Below are 21,464 nucleotides of genomic sequence, written 5' to 3'. Positions count from 1 at the left end.
ATACAAAGTAATTATGACAATAATTTTGAGAGACTGTTATTAAATAGTATACAATGTTTTCTCAGTGCCCATGTCCAGTAGCAGTACTTAATGTGTCTCCTTTGACCAAACTGTTCTTCCAGGCCTTGAAATGGAACCATAGAGAGACTTGAAGCATTAGCATTATTAGATGCAGGGTCAAACTTTCATTATTTGCTAGTAAAATCACTGACATTAGAATATACTGAAAAGGTAAATAAAAGGCCTGTGTGCTCACTTGAACTGATTCAAGTGCAAGTGAACGTAAAGAGTCAGAGCTAGCAGGTTTAATTTCTCTTGAATTTATGTACACTAGGTTTTTGTAAATCATTGCTATTGCTAATTGGCTTTAACTTAATGTTGTTTTCATAACTATTGACATTAATTTACATTATTATAGCACAAGCCTTTGGAACAGAATAAAAAGAATGTCTACAAATATGCATGTTTTTATATATATATATATATACATATCACATGGCATAAAAATGTACTGTATATTTGCAAATGTGTACAGTGCTCTGAAGTTGCCAAGGGATAGTATATACTAGTATATACAATTAATTAAAAAAAGTTTGTCCTAAATGCATGATAGCATCATTTGTGAGTTTGCTTAAACCATTTTTGACTCTTTCTGTGTTTGTTCAGGATTTTTTATTCCTGTTTAATAGAAACACACAGGAGAGTGAAAGCATTTCCAGCAAGTTTGTTTTTTTAGGTATAAATGCAACACAGACATTTGTTCAATGCAACACAACATCATATTGAAAAACTGCTGTGTACAAAAAGAACAAATAGTAATCGTACATCTGAAAAGCATGGCCAATATTAATCAATGGAAATCTGCTTTTTTGTAATTTTATTACATTATTTATTTTAATTTTGTTGGTATGTTAACTATGACATATGTGACCTGTGGAGCAGTTCTCACCAAACTAAGAAGTAAGGAAATGGGAAAATGAGTTAAAACCAGAGACTTTTTAACACATTTCACAAGAAAAGACAGAACAAACTGTGGTACCAGATAGATATACTGCATTGAACAGAGCAATCACATAAAGGTTGCTGTATAAAGATGATGGATGCTGTTTCAGGATCTTTTACTTTAATATCATTAAAAAGTTTGAATAGAAGTTTCAAATAACACAAAAATGCCAATTTGTTGCAGTGAACTAAGAACAAGACTCCTGCCTAAACTGTAGTAATGTTACAATACTATAGCACATTATTTATTTTGATTTCAGTAAACTAGTCGTTTTTACATTATGAGACACTATATCAGTTTAAATACCTCACTTTATTTTTTGGTATAACATTTTCTGTGATGGATCTGAATTGCATCTGCAAAGAAACAAAATCCATTATGTAAAGAAATTTTGATTGAAAGGAGAATCAGTTACCTTAACTCTCATTAATTAAATGAGTTTTCCAAAGACAACCTGTGAATATTTTATTATTTTAAATATTCTTAAATATTCTTAATATTTTAATAATACACAATGCTTAAGAGCTGTAACTACTAAACTGAAATGGTTGTATTTTCATCTTTTTCCTTAAAAATGATCAAATAGTGGGTTTGTGGTTTAAGGTGTTAATAACCTATACATCACTGTTTTTTTTATCAAACCTCACCATAATGGATATAGCAGATGGTGTCTAATGCAGATGGATTTATGGTCTGGAACTTATTTGCATGATGCTGGCAACCAGCTACAGAAAATCACACAAAATGTTGATGGAAGGGAAAGCATCTGATACCATCAGTGAAGCAAGATAATAAACTGTCCATAATTTCACAAAACATTTCATAGTTAAAAAATGCTAACACAAATAGCTTGCAACATTCTTTTTTCACCGAAACACTATGTGGGCATAATTTAAATAAGGTTATAACCTGTTTTTTCTGAAAATATATTTAAGTTTATAATGTGATATAAATGACATAATATATTTCAATGCAGTAGATATAATAACATGATAGTTCATAATTATTCATTATATGTGTAAATTTTAGTACTGATGTCAATAAAAGAACTTGAATGTCTGTTCAAATTCAGTGTAAATTTATATCTGTTCATTATTTATTGACTGTCAGAAATAAAAAATAAAAAACTGATAAAATTAATTCCTGTAAAAAAGATAGTTTTGAAATCTTTATGAACCATATGTTTCCAAAATTATTAGAAAGTAACATAGAAAATTCACGTTTTTCTGCAGTAAAACGTTTGGCTTAAGGAGAGGTTAAAAACATAAAAGGTACTGAAAGTAGTTTCAGACTGGCAGAAATGTCAACATACTGCCATTGCACCATTAACTCATAATGTAAGTCTTCCAAAAATATAATACAAGGAATATGTATTTGCATGAATAGAAATAGAAACACACCTTCATTGTTCATTCTGGAATTGAGACAAATAAGCAATCTTTAAAATAAAACAGGCAAAATATTCAGGACAATGATAATAGGCAAGTAATTGTTTGAAGCTGTATACATTTTAAAACAAATGTCTTTGCTCACAAATTTGATCAGAGTAATACCACCCTCACATCTGTTCATTCTCCCTAAAGGAGCAGCAGCAGGATTTGAGCTCAGTGCCTTCAGAGCCAGCCTTCTCTGCCACTGCAGTAACGGAACTCTCCTTTAATGTTCCTGGATAAACTGAGAGCTTGGGTTTTACAACCAGTCCATCAATGTAAGTATGTGAAACGGAAAGGGGTAGGGACTAAGTAATTTCTCACCAATGACAACAAGCAACTGTTTACCACTACATTCTAACTTTAAGAAGTGCTACCTTTTCAAAAGCATTTCACTGGAGTTTGAAACACTCATAGCAGAGAAAAATGCTTAAACTTATGTTTAAAAATTTTATTTAAGTATCTCTTAATGAAGAAACTTATAAAATGGTTTTATCAATATGCATATTTATGCATAACTTATTTAAAACACAGAAACAATGATCATAACTGTGAGGTATAACAATTTAACTCCAGTTTTATATAATCATAAAAGGTTAAGTTCTATCCGCCAGAAGTGTGTTCTGATAGTGGTGGAGGGGATAACATGCAGAGTCATACCAAAGAAGATGTTGTTGGTGGTAGATGACTTGCAAAGAATAGATTGTATCCTCAAAAATTCTCCAAGCTAATCGGAACCTAAGGAAAACAATTTGGAGTCCATTGGCCAACATGGCTAAATCTGGAAAATGGATGTGTAACTGGTGATAATGATGGTGATACCTTAGATGATATACAATACAAATACCAGCAGCAATGGCAGACCTTTTGAATTCTCCTAAAACAATTGCTATCTGTCTGAATGTCTGTTGTGGAATATTGATTGCGGATTAAATAACAAAATGGCATTTAGTATAGTCTATAATTTTATTTTTGTCTCCTGTGCAGTTAGTTGGTTTCATATTAACATAGTCATAATTTTTTGTTTATTGTTACTTGACTAGTTTAAAAAAAAACTAAAAGTACAGCATTTACATCTGTGTACGAGTATAGATGTATATAAATACTGTTAACTGACGAGTAACAATAAAGGTATTCTACTGCTGCTGCTCCTCTTTGTGTAAGGCTTCCTTACATTTTTTGCACATTTTCTCACATTGTTTCATTCAAGACTGCAATTTGCTACTCTTTCATTTTGAATTTAGATTCTGATTCAACAAAAAATCTAATGCCTGGGGCAATTAGTTTCAAATCACCTAGTTCATTGAATAAACCATTTTAAATGCTTGCTGCAGCTTAATGAACGATTTAAAACAGTTGAACTTTTTGTAAGAACGTAGAAATTTAAATTTAAGCATATTCTCCTGTTTTCTGCAATATTCGGATCCCTACCAGTACCATCTGCAGCAATTTCCAGTAGAGACATGCTGCACTAATGCTTGCATTCATCTGTGGATTCTCTTAGTTACTCGGGAGTCCTGTCGACTCCTCTGATTGCTTTTTGTCATGCTATATTTCTGGATATATGAGTGGATCACTACTCCCACCCTAATCAGCTTGTGTTTTTATAGAAAGAACAATGCTAAGACAATTACCACTAGAATCCCCCAAGCTACCAAGGATTCAGATCTTTTTACACATTTTGCTATGCTGCAATCATATGCTAAAATCATTCAAATTCATTTTGTTTCTACACCAAGGAACACACAATACCTCAGAATGCCAAAGCAAAAATAAGATTTTAGACCCAATTTCAAGTTTATTAAAAATAAAAAACTGAAACATCCCATAGATACAAGTATTCAGACCTTCTGCCATGACACTTTAAGTCTGGATCAGTTGCTCCCCATTCTATTAATTTTCACTGAGATGTTTCAATACGGGCGGCACGGTGGCGCAGTGGGTAGCGCTGCTGCCTCGCAGTTGGGAGATCTGGGGACCCGGGTTCGCTTCCCGGGCCCTCCCTGCGTGGAGTTTGCATGTTCTCCCCGTGTCTGCGTGGGTTTCCTCCGGGCGCTCCGGTTTCCTCCCACAGTCCAAAGACATGCTGGTTAGGTGGATTGGTGATTCTAAATTGGGCTTGGTGTGTGGGTGTGTTTGTGTGTGTCCTGCGGTGGGTTGGCACCCTGCCCAGGATTGGTTCCTGCCTTGTGCCCTGTGTTGGCTGGGATTGGCTCCAGCAGACCGCCGTGACCCTGTGTTCGGATTCAGCGGGTTGGAAAATGGATGGATGGATGTTTCAATACCTTGTTTGTGATCAATTCAATTCATTGAACATTATAAAAAATACACATATATGTCTATATGGTTTCAGAGTTGACATGTATATGGGAGCAAAAATCAAGCCATGAGGTTGAAGGCTTAGAGAAATGTTTGTTTTGAGGCACAGGCCAGGGCAAGGCTTCAAAAACAAATCCTGCAACATTGAAGGTTCCCAAGAGCATAACTGTCTTCATAATTCCTAATTCAAAAAAATTTCAAGAGCATGCCATCCAACTAAACTGAGCAATTGTGAGAGAAGAGCCATAATAAAAGAAGTGACTAAAACCATGATAGTCACTCTGGATGAGCTCCAGAGAACCTGTGTGAAGATGGGGGAAAACTTCTAGTAAGGACAACCATCATCACAACATTCCACCGAACTGGGTTTTATTATAGAGCAACCAGACAGAAGCCTCTCCCCAGTAAAAGACACTTGGAAACCTGCCTATAGTTTGCAGAAAGGCATCTAAATGACTCAGAATTTGAGAAATTAGGTTCTCCGGTCTGAACCAAGATTAGTGCCATGTCTGGAGAAAATTAGGAACTGCACAGCATCTGACCCAATACCATTTCAGCAGTGAAGGAAGCATGGTGTTGTCAATATTATGCTGTATAGGTTGTTTTTCAGCCTCAGGGACTGGAAAACTGAACAGAGTTAAGGGAAAGCTGAACGGAGCAAATCACAGAAATATCCTTAATGAAAACCTTCTCCAAATCACTGTAGACCTCAGGCTGGGCCGAAGGTTTCTTGATCTAACAGGACAATGACCTTAAGCACAAAACAAAAACAATGCAGGAGTAGCTTAGGGACAACTCTGGGAATTTTCTTTAGTTGCATAGGTAGATACTAGATTTGAACTCAATCAAATACAGTATTCCTGGAAAGACTGAAAAATAGCTTTCTACCAACGGTCTCCATCCACTTAGACAGAGCTTGAGAGGACCTGTTGAAAATCATCAAATCCAGGTGTGCAAAGCTTGTCACTCCATACTGTAATCAGTGCCATAGGTAGTTTAAGTAATTACTGCACTGAGTAAAAGGTCTGAATACTTGGCTCAATTAAATATTTCAGCTTTTTTATTTTTAATAAATCTGAAAAAAGTTTAAATCCTGCTTTTTACTTTCTCATTCTGGGGTACCAAGTACTTCTTGATGTGGGGAAGAAGTTATTTTAAATGATTGCAACATAGCAAAATGTGAAAAAAGTGGAGGGTTTTGAATATTTTTTGGAGCAACTGTATATCCTGTGCATTTTATGCTATCCACATATTTTTATGAATTAAGAATTGCAATTCAAGAGCTCAGTTCCAAAATCAGCTAAGTACAAAAGATAAATTTTGGAGATAAATAGGAAAATCTGGGTCCGTAAGCAGATTTTGAAACTAAATCCCTAAAACTATAGCGCTACACTGTTGCAATTAGCAGGTTTTGAAGCTCAAACATATTTTTGGCGCATGACCAACTGCATGAAAAGTCACAATCACGTGTTCACTAAATTTTACCAAAAGGTGTAATTAGCAGATTTTGGAACTCACATCTATTTCTTTTACCACTAAAGACATGCTATGCTACTGCTACCATTCAAATATCCGCCTCAGCCACCACATCCATGCTACATACAGTATATAAGCTGGTTGCCCTGCTCATCTGCCTTTTCACCAGCCATACTATTTCCTGTCTAATGATTGGATGTCCATTACGCTAAAGTACAGTACTCTTGTGATGAATTTTTCAATATTAAAAGACTTTGTCCAGATTAAATGGACAAACTGGAATACTCTGTTTTTGGATATGTTCACAACAAGCTTTCTACCACCGACATTCATGATAAACCACTAGTACTGTGCGAATTCTTTGTGGAATATAATCTTGATATGTTATTCTTAACTGAAAAACTTCAAAATCCTAATGAGTTTCCATCTGTAAATAAGATGGCTCAATCTTGGCATGTTTACTTTGCGGCCACTTGTTGCTCAAGCCAGGGCAGTGGTCTAGTTGTATTTGTTAGAGTTGAGTTAAACATCACTACAATACCTATGGCTATTGTCTATGAGTGTTTGGCTATAAAGCCGATAACAACATCCAGTCCTATCCTACTCATCATTGTTTATCATTCTCCCAAATACAATGTAACTTTTTTTAAGTGATTTGGTTGAGCATTACACTCTCTAATTCAGTTCACTCTCTTTCCCAGGCAATCATTGTTGCTGCAGCATGTTCATTTTTCTGGTCACTCTCATCGTCACATATTGAACCTAGTCTGGCCTATCTTTTGACGATTCATTACTGATCTGGACTGCAATGACCATACTGCAGTGCCTATTGCAGTCTCTATATATCTTCTGTCTTCAATGGTGAATAACAAACATTTTTCAGAAGCCTTAAATATCACTCTGTCCGTTTGCTGCTTCCATTTCTTGTCTTTCTTTCATCCACATAATATACACACTAGATAATTTTATTGCCCACTATAACTCAGGCTTCCACTGAGCTTTAGATGAAATAAACCTTTTAAAACACAGCTCAGTTTTCTTTCAGTGTTGAGCTTTGTGGTATAACTCTGTACAACAATCCTGTGCAAAAAGTACTAAACTTCTTTTTCTTAAATACCCCCAGCTTCTACCAGTGTCCCCCAGGTGCTTCTGCCTGATACTATGTGGTCATAAGTCTATAAGTTCAGTTATATCTGACCCTCTATAAACTTCACCAGATGGTAATCACTCCAGCAAATTTTGCTGCAAAACTATTGTTGGAATTCTGCTGGAGATCACCCCCATATATATATATATACATACTGTATATATACACTTTTTTCTTTATTTACTTATTTATATTGCACTTTGTACACATTACAGTACATTTTATTTGATTTCACTTTAATCTAGTAGTCTTGGCACTGTTGTCAAGCATGCACATTTGTGGATCTACTCATAGGCTCTGTCAAGGTATATAGTGACCTGCCAGGCCACAAGGGGATGTTTCCGCTAACTCTTTTTTCTCCATTCTCTTATCACAGTACTATGAATACACCCAGTGAGGGCACCTAGACTGGCCCCTTCCGGAAGGAGTCTTCCTTTACGAGAAGGAAGTACTGCCAGCTGAACCTCTCAATGACTGACTGACCCTTTGAACACAATTTCTGTTTGTTATTTTTTTAGCCTGAAGATGGGGCAAGGTTAGGTGAAAATCAGCGTTATTTTTATTTTTGTGTTTGCATTAAATGGGACAAGGTCTTCTGAGGTCTTCTGTTATTCCTGTACCTGGCCACACTGTCCATGTCGCAGATTATCCAGTTCTACAATTAAGGGATGCATTTCATTTAGTCAGTAGCTGGGCATGAGTTGACTGAAGCAGTTTACATTCCTTTTCTTACTGTGCCTCAGTTTTCTTGTTCCTATGGCTTGTCTTTTGCTTTTCTGTTATCCTATGTTCTTGTTTCAAATACATTTTCCTTACCCTTTTAATTACACTTATCTTATTTCTCTTTAATTTTCAATGTATTACCTGTGTTCTTTGCTCATGTTGTGTGAAGGGCAGCAGAGGTGTTTTTCATCTTATGTCTGCAAGATACTGCGGTGGGCTGGCGCCCTGCCCGGGGTTTATTCCTGCCTTGCGCCCTGTGTTGGCTGGGATTGGCTCCAGCAGACTCCCGTGACCCTGTGTTAGGATATAGCAGGTTGGATAATGGATGGATGGATGCTGCAGGATAATATGAACCATTGCATAAATGGGACACCAAAGGGCCTGCTGGGATTTGGTGTGAATTGAAAGGATATTGAAGGGTACTAGTGGAGTTTACAATGTCATAACTTAGTAGGCCTGTTAGCAGCAACAGTGGAATATTGGTGGGTTCTGGCACAGTTGTGGGCACCTGACCCTTTAAAGGGCCAGAATTTGCATATCTACCATAATTCAAATTTTTCAAGTTCTAGATAGTTTTAATAAGTACATAGCTACAGTAAAATCCAATTATAAATTTGTAATTTAACCATTTCTTAATGAAAAGACAAGCAGAAATGGCAGTGAAGTAATTTCTTCAACATTCAACATTGTTTGCTATTGTTTCTGCACTGCTTATTGATAAACATCCACATTTGGATACAATTTTGGGAGCAAATTCTACAAAAAAGGGTTGTATTAAAAGAAAATAGCAAAAGAAAATGTCAGCATGTTAAAGCTATAACAAATAATATCAATATTTATGAATTTCTTAGAAATATTTGCAGTATAGAAAACCAAAAAATGGGATCAATTAAATGTAAAAATGATACACTGATCGTGAAATTGCTTGGAATAAAAGTCTTCAGTAATGGCTGAATAATTTAAACATTTAAATAGAAATCATTTTCATATTTGTGGCTATGATTAGGAGTTTGCTCCTCTGATTAGAACCCTCCTGCAAGTTCTAACTACTGTCTTCCAGTGTTGTAGATCTGTTTATTGTGATCTACTGTATATTATCTTCAACTGCAGTGTACTTTGGTTGTTCACAGAGTATTTGAAGCACAACTGATAGTACATGCTCACCAATATTCACTCTTCAGTGAGTTAGTCTAAACATCTTTGAAATTTTTGAATCTTAGGAAATAAATACAAGAGCTGATACAACATTGCACTGCTATTTCATTTCAAGCAGCACTTCGTGGCTCTCAACAAGTCATTTTAAAAATGACTTATGAGACTGTATGCAGAGGATGCATTCACAGTTCAACAACTTTCAAGATTCTTTGTGCAGAAATAATATGGCACCTCATCTAAAGTAGCATTTTTAGTACAAACTTCTCCTACAGCCACAGACACATTTATGAAAGAAATCGAAATTCCAATGCCAGGAGTAATATAAATATAATTCACCAGCTTGTCTGGGATTTCGTGAGCAATGATTAAATATATCCTAGCTAAATGCTTCATCTTTTGTTTTTGACAGAGCAAAGATAGCATATACCATTTCTGTCTTGATGGATAAAGATTTAGACTAGGTTGCAGGGATAAGGAGCAGCTGCAGTTCTCTACTTTAGCTGACATTTTAGTAAATTTACATCAGCTCTATAAAGACAAGTCATACCTGCTGCCTTCCAAATATAAAATATGTTTTAATATTCATGACAAATGTAAAGCTGCAAAGCTTATATACTAGACACTAGGCTCCCACAGCAACTTTTAAGACAAAGGGCAAAACTTGAGTAAATGAATTTGATTTGAGGAGCGGTGGAAATTGTGGGGTAGGATGCAATTCAGAGGATAAGGCTTCAATAAATGAGCTTCATCGTAAAACTTCAATGAGATGGTAATTGTGACAGCTAAATCAGTAATAATGTTTAAGATGCGTCATGGAAAGTGCCATTTGTAAAATGTAAAATTAATTTGGGAGAAGGTGAAGATCCAGAGAAGTAAATGTTGCAGTGATTTTTTTTATGTGAGAGAAGATATTATAAAGAAATTATAATATACTTTGATGATGGTGAGTTTATAATGTAAATGCAATAAACAGCTTTGGTTAGAAACAGATGGTAAAATAAGATGCCACCCAAGACAAGGTGATTTCTTTCATCACTGCCTTTTTTAGTATATGCTTAGTTGTGGTGATGAATGAAGTACAACAAACTGCACTATCTTGTTAGCTAGTGGAAAACAGTTACTGTGAAGTGCAGCACATCTGAAGTATTTGCATGTGCTGGTAATTTCTAGACACTGACGGCTTGATTTTCTCAAGGTTCCTGAATGTGACTTTGTTCATATATGTAGTGAATCTGTATTCTGGTATTGTATGTTGTAATTTTTTTCCAGTTTTAATGTAATTATTGAACATGCTTTTTTCTCTTTATTTTTCCTTGTTTATTGTGGGCATTGTTACTATGTTATTAGATGAGTTTTCTGCCGGCTGCAACCATCTTTACAGTGACAGTATCTGTTTCCAGTCACATGATTGAATGTGATTACAACTTAGAAAGAAATTACGTGTTCCAGATAGACTTTATTATGCCTGAGGGAAATTTTTGCAGCATGAAAGTACTAAAATAGATAACATTGTTACACAGATCCAATAAATAAACAAAGACACAACATTTGACAGCCAATGTGATTGCATAAATACCCACTCAGGATCAATACAAAGAAGAATAATTGCATTCAACAGTACAAAAAATAATAATAATGCAGAATTTAACATTTAGCAGCATCTCTACAAGTAACTGAATTTAAAATGCTTATAATAGGTCAGTTCAGTTTGGGGAGCATGCATTGGTATAACGTGTTGACTCACCCACCACACAACGAAACAACTCTAGATTCTGGTTGGCAACCCCCCAGGCAGTCACACCCTCCAGAAATGACCATCTTTTTACTGCACCCAGGTATTACATGGGTGTCCCCTTGGCCTTGTCCAGCCACTCGGGTCCCCAACAATGAGGATCTTACGAGCTAGATCACCCATGGGAAATCGTGCCTCATGGCTGTAGTGTCATAACTGACACTCCCTCATAATGCTGGTAATTTGCATCACACAGGACACTGTGAGCATTCGCTCATTCCACACAAAGTCAAACCATCAGTACCCAAGGATTCTCCGAAGAGACACAGTACAGGAGTCCAGTCTTCGTCTCAGGTCAATAGATAGTGTCCATGTCTCATAAACTATATAGCCAGACAGGAAGCACCAGAACTCTAAAGACTTGGACCTTCGTTCTTTTGCAGATATCAGGAGTACCACACATCCCTTTCCAATGACCTCATGACCCCCCATGTCTCCCAATCCGTATACTGACTTCATAGGAAGTGTCACCAGAGACATAAATGTCACTGCTGAGATAAGTAAACCTCTCAGCAAGGTCGACAGTCTCACTACAGACAGACATACTGCTGATGGCTGTGCCCAAGAGGTCATTAAAGGTCTGGATCTTGGTTTTTATCCAGGACTCACAAGCCCAGACAATCAGACTCCTCGCTCAGTCTCTTGAGAACCCCAATCAGAGCCTCCATTTACTCCGTGAAGATCACAGCATTGTCAGCAAAGTCGAGATCAGTGAATCTTTCTTTACCAACAGATGCCCCACAGCTACAGGACCCCACAACCTTGCCCAACACCCAGTCCATGCAAGCATTAAATAGAGTAGGAGCAAGAATACACCCCTGACAAACCCCAGAATCAACTGAGTAAAACGCAGAAGTTCTGCCTCCACATTGCACAGCATTCAAAGTACCAGTGTACAGGCCGGCCATGATATCCAGCAACTTTGAGGGGATCCTGTGAAGTCTCAGGATGTCCCACAGGGCAGCACAATCAACTGAGTCAAAAGCTTTATGAAACTCGACAAAGGCTGCAAAGACATTCTGCCGATATTTGTATTTACGCTCCATGAGAACCTTCAGTGACAGGATGGTAGACTTCTTATGCATAAAAGCAGACTGCTCCAGTCGCTGGTAGGTGAGCAAGTGATCATGGATCCTATTGAGGATGACCCTACCAAGGACCTTACCTGGCACTGAAAGCAGTGTTATTCCCCTGTAGTTGCTGCAATCTAGGTGATCACCCTTCCCTTTCCAGATAGGGACGACAAGTCACGTTTTCCAGTCAGTTGCGATCACACCCATCTTCCAAATAGAAGCAAAGATTGCTTGTAATATCAGGAGGACAGCCTTACCAAAAGCCTGGAGAAGTTCACCCCAGATTCCACAGATCCTTGCAGCCTTTCCTACTCTCACCTTGTTCAACACCTGTGCAATCTCAGTGACACTGGGTTGTTCACAGCTAATTGGAGAAGCAGCCTCAATAACTGTGGACACAGAGATATCCAACGTCCTAGGCGGAGGATCAGCTTTAAAGAGCTGTTCAAAGTGGCCAGTCCAGCGGGTCACAACTGCAATGCCAACCATAAGCTTATAGCTGAAGGAATAAAAGAGTTCTTATACCTGTTGCTTTTTACCTTTGGAAACCTAAATCTGCAGGCTGATGGCAACAGCTGGAATTCAGAGCAAAAAGGATGACTACTGTCTGGCAGAATTGAATTGGGTTCCTTTCCCAACAAATTTCAGTGATAGAGGTTTGCTGTGAACCAATAATTTTACTGCTAATTTTTATAAAGTTGGTAAGATGATTTATATTCTTATTGATGAGGATGCCAAACCAACAAATAAAAGCAAATGAAACAATGGATTCAATAAAGGACTTCTAAAAAAGTGTCATTATGGTTTTGTTCACTTTAAAACAGCTGAATTTTCTAAGAAAGAAATGTCACGACTGTCCTTTTTTTTATAGGTTTGCAATGTGTTAAGATCAAAGTTAAATTTAACTCTTTGCATTTACATAGCGCTTTTCTCACTACTCAAAGCGCTCAGCAATTGCAGGTTAAGGGCCTTGCTCAAGGGCCCAACAGAGCAGAGTCCCTATTGGCATTTACGGGATTCGAACCGGCAACCTTCCAATTGCCAGTGCAGATCCCTAGCCTTAGAGCCACTCTACCTTTTTATCAATGATTGTTCCCAGATATTTGTATTACTCTACCACCTCCGCTGTCTCCCCTTTAATTAAGGTTAAGACACTGGATGGTGGGGAGCACATGAACTCTACCACCATATCCTTTGTCTTAGAAATATTGAGTTGTAAATTAGAGTGATCACACCATTTTACAAATTCAATGACAATAGGTCCATGGCTGTCTTCCTTATCTTCCTTATCTCTCATTGACAGAGTCGTCTACAAATTTCAGGATATATCTATCTTTGTGTAAACTCCTGTAGTCATTTGTAAACATGATAAACAAAAGAGTAGATAAACAACAACCTTATGGAGTGCCAACCGATGTACCTAGACTATCAGAGAAACAGCCATTGACACTCACTTTTTGTGTTCTGTTTGTTAAAAAGTACAGAATCCACTCCACTAAGATAGGGTTCAATCAGTTTAAAAGCTGACGAAAAGTCTATATACAGCAATCTTGGTTGTTTTTTGATCCTTCCAAGTGCACATATAGTAAATTCAGAACTGTTGCTGTGGCATCCTCCACACCCCTCTCTCCTCTGTATGCAAAAGGGTGAGGGTCCAGAAAAGCCCCAATTTTGTTAAGCAGTTGTCTCTTAATTAACTTCTCAAAGAATTTCATGATATGAAAAATTAATGCCACTGGTCTAAAGTCATTTAATGCTTTGGGGTGTGCATTTTTGCCAATGGAATAACAGTAGCCTGTTTATTTCAATAACAATGCCTTCCATCTCATGATTTATTTCTCCTTCACTAAATTTTCCCTTGATCTTCTGTTCCACTACCAGGCATTCAAAGCAATATAATTTATTGTACATCCTAATAAAGCTTGTATGTGTAAAAGGATCTCCTGTACATGCAGAAGGGTGATCATCATTTACATCAGGCATGTCAAACACGCGGCCCCCGGGCGCGGCCCGCAACAGAAATCTGTGCGGCCCGCATGACAGATCCTAGTTAGCACTGAACTTGTACAAAATGATTACTACCGTTTGTGATTGAATCATTCTGCATCTTCGGTGTTACTTACTGACTTTTCTTACTTCTGCCTTCTGACAAAAGCGCGTTTTCCCATGGCATTACGGTACTGGAAACGTCATCTGCTAGTATAGCCACGAGCCTTGACCAAAGTTAATGAGCTGCAGCGTCACAACTGAAGTGCTAGGCTGCAGCAGCGGGCAGCAGGGGTGGCCTTAGGCATGTGCAAACTGTGCACCTGCACAGTGTTGCCAAATCCCAGGGGCCGCCACGCCAATATATATTGAATATAAAACAGAAAGAGAAAATAACGACACAGCTGATGGCAATGTGGCCGAAAAACTGTGTTTCTTGTTAATTAGTACGCTGTATTTACAAATGTCGCTAGAGTTGGAGCAGTAAGCTATATGTAGTATTATAACGTTCTTCCGTAATGAAAATATCATGGGCCGCCACTTGGTTTTCAAGTTATGGACACGCGTATATAGAAGCGTGTCATGAGCACGAGGCGGCTATGCAGTGTCCGCAATGGATGTGGCCATCCGCCGTGCATAAGATACCGTATTGACATTGCCAGGCGAAAGGGCCACCAATTCTTTCTCTGCCCAGGGCCGCCACGTGCCGCCCCTGCTAAGGCTACACTACTGACTGGGCTGCTGAGACTGGCCACTGGACAGAACTGACCATCACGAGTAGTAATAGCCCGCATATTTTCATGTTTTTTTTGGTCTAGTTTCATGTAATTTTGTGCTAGTATTGTAACGAACAGTTAGTGCAGACTACAGCTGAAGATCTGCAGTGGACGCGAGAAGTTGGTGAGTTGTTTATTAACATATTTTTGTGATTTTGAGTTTGTAAAATTATTGTAGGTCAGGTGGCTTTTTGCATATTGGCTTATTTTACAATATAAACTTTGAAGTAAACTTAGTAGTGTAAAATTTGATTTTTGAAGGATTTGTTTTCCGAATTACTGAGCAATGAATTCAGTGAGCATTTTCGTGATGTCAGTTCACACAAACAGGGCATTGTGCTGTTCTCTTACAACGTTGAGAATGCGCCTGAGAATATCCAAATGGAATTGACTGAACTGCAGTCAGATTCTATTCTGAAGGCAAAATACAACAAAGTTGGTGTGCCAGGCTTGTATGTTTACCTGCCATCCTCGTATGTGCAGATCCGTAAGTTGGCATCGAGAGTACTGTCAATGTTTGGAAGCACTTACCTTTGTGAGCAATTTTTTTCATTAATGAAAGCTACCAAAACCCCACATCGCTCAAGACTTAACCGTTGAGCACCTTTCATCCCTCATAAAAGTTGCAGCTGCACAAGATTTCAAGCCTGATATTGATGAACTGGTTACTAACAAGAGATGCCAAGTGTTGGGACAAAAGAAATAAATCTCACACTGTAAGGCTCCTATATAAGCAATGAATATAATATAATGAATATAATATAATAAGGACCTAGCTAAGAGGCTAAGACTCTAATTCTACACTGTTGTATGGAGACTGTATGGAAATAAATTGCTTTTCTTTAAACTTTAAACTTTAAGTGTTACATTTTTTAAAGTTTTCAGTATTGGAAAGAAAGCTACAGTAACTTTGTATAATAGTATAATAGTATTTGTTACAGTGCGGCCCGCTGACGCATGTATGGCAGTTGAAGCGGCCCACCAATGGTAGTGAGTTTGACATGCCTGATTTACATTTTGAAGGTTAAACTTCTGTTGTTCATTTTCTGCTGTCATTTATTTGATGTTTGTTTCACATTCTCATTTTTTAATATTTACGTTATACACACTTTTTGATAGTAATATTTTTAGGTTTTTTTCATGTTTTGATGTTAACTTTTGGCATTCATTCTTGGGTGTTAATTTCATGAAGCATTTCTTTTTTAATTTTACGCATGTGCTTTATTGTTATTTCTTGCACTCTGTCTCGTTTTATTTCATGTAATCATTTTCGTTACATTATTCGTATATGTTGGATGTTCAAGTTTTGAACTTATTCTAATTTTATGCATTAGCTTTTTTGTTATATTTTTGTACTCTTTTTTAATGTATGTATTTTTGTCCTTCTGTGATAGCATTATACTGTATATGGCTATATAAAAATAGATTCCAGTGATATGAACAAAACCAAAAGAAAAAAAACTCTCAATGCTGTCTAACTTGTGTGAGTCAAGAGACTATGTCTTTCTTTATCATGTGACAATATTGCTCAAATGAGGATTTTCATGTTAAGCTAAATAATTTTTTTTTATTAATTACCTTTTATTTTTAGTTGATCATCTTTTGCAGTTAATTCTCATTGACAAGTGTGTATATAGTGAGAAGTCAAGCAAAATGACACCTTTTATTGACTAACTAAAACGATTACAATATGCAGGCTTTTGAGGCAACTCAGGCCCTTCTTCAGGCAAGAATTTCTCACTACATTCATAATGGCTAACACGGTACAACACCCTAGTACTACAAGTGTGTATAGAAATTCTCCACCTATTAGGTCTCATTCAGAAAACTGTTGAAATGACAGTAGTGTATACACTATCTTGTCATATTATGTTGTTTGTTTTGAACTGTGGTCCTGAAGGCAAGTAATTTTGTTCCACCCTGTACTTTGACACTTGACTTGACTTGCAGGTTAAAATCTTAAATATTGGTAGGTCTATTGTTTGTCCATCTTTAAGCAAGAAATTCTACAGTGAACTACCACACAGTGTAGTGTCCTTGAACATTTCTATTAGTTTATACACCAGTAGAATACTTAATATTTTACTTTAAACTGAACATTAAAGTGCATCACAGGTGCCGATAGCCTGTTGCAGAGGAGTTAAGAGATAAAGCTTAAATCAGTCACTCATGGGACACTGCTTAATAATCATAAAGCAAAATCAAACTCACACTTGCTCTCACTTTAGCAGTCTGGATCTGACTGCAGGCATTTTGACTCTGGCAGGAACATGGGAGGAAATAAATGCATAAATACAACAAAATGCTTTTGATAAGACCAAGGCCATTCAATCTCCAATTTAATGCCTTGTCATTTGTTAGTACTCTATAGCTGTCAAGCATCAGTTATCATTTACTTTATTTAATTAATTAATTTATTTATTTTTCTGTATGTCACATGGTCATAGGTTATTTTCAATTCCAATTTTGATGTTCAACTCAAATATAAGGCACCTTGAATTTAAATATCTAATTGTTTTTTTACAGGAATCATCCAAACTGCTCCTCAGGGATCAAATTACCTTTTTTATTCACTTATCACTCAACTTGTTTCTCTGTCGAGAGATTTTTTTTATCAGGCATTCCTTGAATCACTAGGGTATTACACTCTGTTACAATGCACTAAATTTAATTTATTATTAGTTTTTTTCTGTCATACTGCATTCACACTGCTGTCACTTTTCACTCAAATTTTCAGTCAAGTCTCAAAAGATCTCTTTAAAATAATTTGAGATCGGTTATGGTCAGGATTTAATAATGTATTTCCATTGCTCTGTTCCCATGTGAAAACAATGATGAGTTCCATTGGATTAATAGTAACTGTAAAATGAAATAACTTATTTAGTACTTAAATTGACATCTTAAAAGTAGAGCAAGAAAATTTCAAAAGAAGTAAATTTAACAGCACTAGAATAATGAAACGGAAAAGAGAAAGTGATTTATAAACTGCAATGAAGGACTGGCCAAAAATGCCTCTTAAGTTGCATCTTTACTACATTGTGCCAACCCTAAGAAGATTAAACTAAGTCTTACTGATTAAGCAAAATAAAAAGACTGTAATCATTAATGTTTGCACAAGTAACATTTGCTCTGGATAATTTGTAACGTTTTCCTTTTAGTAAGATTCACAACTTTTCATTAACAGAAAAAATAATGAATTTCAACTTGCTTTTTCCCTTTAAAATGGAATACAATGAATTCAGAGATTTGCACATCCCCACCTCCCATAGAGTATGTAATGAAAGTAAAAGGAGCAATGCTTCATTGTTTTTTAATGTTAGTGGAGAGTCTTATGGAAAAAGTATAGATCACATGAGAGTTTGTGCAAAAGTCTTTATGTGAATTTGCAATTACAGTCTCAGTATTTTAGTTAACTAAGGTGCACTGCTAATGCTATTTTAGCCATCTCTCCAGCAAGCGTGGTTAAAACATCAGTGATAAACCAGTTTCCTAATTTTAGTTGTCAATTAAAAAGCACTGACCGAGAAAGCAAGACACTGGAACACTGGAACTTACAAACTTGGAAAATTGAAAAGGTAAAAATCATCTGATACTTCTAGATCACGAAGAAGCAATACAAAGAGTAACTGGTGATACTAAAAACAGCCATTTGTTCTACATTCTCCACCTTCTCAACCAATGAGAGTAAGCATGCAGTCAAAAAAGGAAGGTCAATATCAAAATTCTTGGAAGTATTTTATTCACAATTAAACTGTGAAGCACCTATGCAATGTTAATGCTTCTTACAGTAATGACAAAAAAAACCCTTGTATAATTAGTTAGTGGGATGATAAAAGATAATGCTGAAAAAATTAAAAAAATACCTATTTTGAAAATCCTCTTCTTTTTTCATTAACTGGGAAAGCCAGTTTAACTCGGATCTCATTCCTCTTTTAAAAGCAGGGGATCTTAAGCTAACTGGCAGTTCTGCAATCTCTAAATGGAGGGGATCTGGAATAACTTTACTGAGATTTTACATTCAATACAGAACAAAAAGATCCAATTGAATTTTTTGGATTAATTTTATTTAAATTAGTTTTGATCATCTCAATATTATTTTGCAAAAATAATTTATTCATGCTTTCCTAAGATGCAAGCCCTCCATCAAAGCGGTTTGTAGTTTTCTAGTTATTTTCACATGATGAATATGTTATTTGTTGAGAATTTTCCAAAGGTAAAAAATGGATCATGACTGTATGGAGTAGTTAAATTAATTGAAAGGGTTAACTAAAACTAAGTGCAACATCTAGATTGTAACTTTGCTTCAAAATTTGTAGATATTTTGAGTAAGTCAGGTGTAGTTGTGGAAAACAATTTAGATCAGCAAAAATAAAATTATAATATGACCTTGAGAGAGGCTTTGGATACAGTAGCTTCCCTAAAAACGAAAGTGATTAAAGTGCATAGAAACTCAACCTGGTTTAATGAGACCACTCGAGCTCTTAAATCAGAGTGTCAAAAATGGAGAATACATAGAGAGCAACAAAGCTGCAGGTCCTGCAATTGCAAGGACAGAGTGTGTTAAAAATATATATAAAAGGCTCTCTTTAAAGCCTGCTCAGACTACTATTCTAAAACAATACATAACAACAACAATAATAATGCTTGTGTACTGTTTAGAGCAGTGACTAATCTAACAAATGAGAATTATAACTATGGTGTAAAATACAAACATTAGCAGTACAGACTTTATGAACTTCCTTAATGAGAAAATCGAAAATAAAAGATCCCAGATCTCAGCATCACATTGCAAGCCTTGAACTAGTCTGGTGAACCCTGTCTCATCTTGCATACATCAATTTAAAAATGTTAATCTCGTAACTGAAGAGGAAGTTTTAACTTTAATTTTTACAAAGAAATCTACTACTTATTCCTAGGATCCAGTGCCAACAAAACTAGTAAAAATCTCAATGGATTTCCACAATGGATGTTCTGACAGCACCTATTATTAGCATTATCTATAGCTCATTATTGAATGGCACAGTTCCTGCATGATGCACTAAAATTAACTGTTATCAAACCATTACTTGAAAAGTCAGACCTAGACCCACATACACTTCATAATTATAGCCTCATTTCAAATTTACCCTTTCTGTCTTTAAAATATTTGAAAAAGTAGTTGCCAATCAGCTTCAATCTCACCTTAAACTTCACAATTTAATTAAGAAATTCCAGTCTGGCTTCTGCACCAGCCATAGTAAAGAAATGACACTAACACCAGTTGTAAATGACATTTAGACTAATATACCCTGAGTATAGCTGCTGAGCATATTGTATCTCTGTTGTTAGTTGTTGGTACTAAAATATATGTAATACAGTATTTAAAAACTATTACTAATTCTCTCCTATTCTGTTTCTCTTCTCTGTATCCTCATGTGTAGTTCTGTATTTGGTGAATGTGATCTATCAAGTTTACTATTTGTCCATGTCTGAACTCAGCTATCCCTGATGAGGATTATGAGGAACCAAATCAAGACAAGAACCAAAACTTGACACTCATCAAAATGGCAGGGCACAACCACATATGCATCCACAATTATTAATTATAATTAATAATATTACTAAAATTAATATTATTAATATAGAATCTATACTAATAAAAGGCAAAGCCCTCACTGACTGACTGACTGACTGACTGACTGACTGACTGACTGACTGACTGACTCACTCACTCACTCACTCATCACTAATTCTCCAACTTCCCGTGTAGGTGGAAGGCTGAAATTTGGCAGGCTCATTCCTTACAGCTTACTTACAAAAGTTAGGCAGGGTTCATTTCGAAATTCAAAGCGTAACGGTCATAACTGGAACCTCTTTTTTGTCCATATACTGTAATAGACGGGGGCGGAGTCACGTATCGCATCATCACGCCTCCTACGTAATCACGTTAAACGCCTTGGGGCCGATCTGGAAGAAGGTAGCGCAGCGCCTTGATTTAAACGATTCCATGTCTTGGTGGGTTTAATACTGTGTAAGCATACATATTAACACATGTGCAATTAAACGTGTGCATTTACGGGGTGATTTCTCAGACTTAAAAGCTCGCCTTTTATTAAAAAAGTAAACACAAACTGTTTTCATTCTGAAGGGCACAAACCACGTTGGATTTTGTAATGATAGTTGATTAGTAAGGTCTATTAAGGGATACTTACAGAATGATTAGTAATGCCTGTGAATGCTGATGCAAGTAGGAGAATGGGCGTGAACTAAAGAACAAGTAGTAACATGTACAGTAAATGTCTCTAAAGTCTGTCTATTAAAAAGTTATTATATCTTTAAATCCTGTGTATTGATTAAACTACGAACCTAACAAGATCACTACATGGTGTCAGAAGTGGCGGATTGGAAGAGGAATGTGAAGAAGAGGTTCAGCTTTTGAACGAGTCTCGTGTCTGTGAGTAACCCGAGAACGTGGTCAGAAAGCGCTAAGACGTTCTAGCAAAAGAGAAAAAAAAATATGGAAGGATTACAGCCCCCACCAAATCTCCAGTTAAAGGGAAATGTAGCTGAAAATTGGAAAAGATTTAAACAGAGATTCGAGTTGT

The 21,464-nt window shown here is 36.5% G+C and overlaps 1 pseudogene; it reads right to left on the bottom strand.

Annotated features, from left to right (window-relative positions):
* LOC127527548 (uncharacterized) overlaps positions 1-21,464 on the bottom strand; it is a 120,997-nt pseudogene that overhangs the window by 37,607 nt on the left and 61,926 nt on the right.

The sequence above is a fragment of the Erpetoichthys calabaricus genome, chromosome 4 (assembly GCF_900747795.2).
Source record: "Erpetoichthys calabaricus chromosome 4, fErpCal1.3, whole genome shotgun sequence".
NCBI classification, from domain to species: Eukaryota; Metazoa; Chordata; class Cladistia; order Polypteriformes; family Polypteridae; genus Erpetoichthys; species Erpetoichthys calabaricus.
This window is presented reverse-complemented; position numbering and strand designations above follow the sequence as displayed.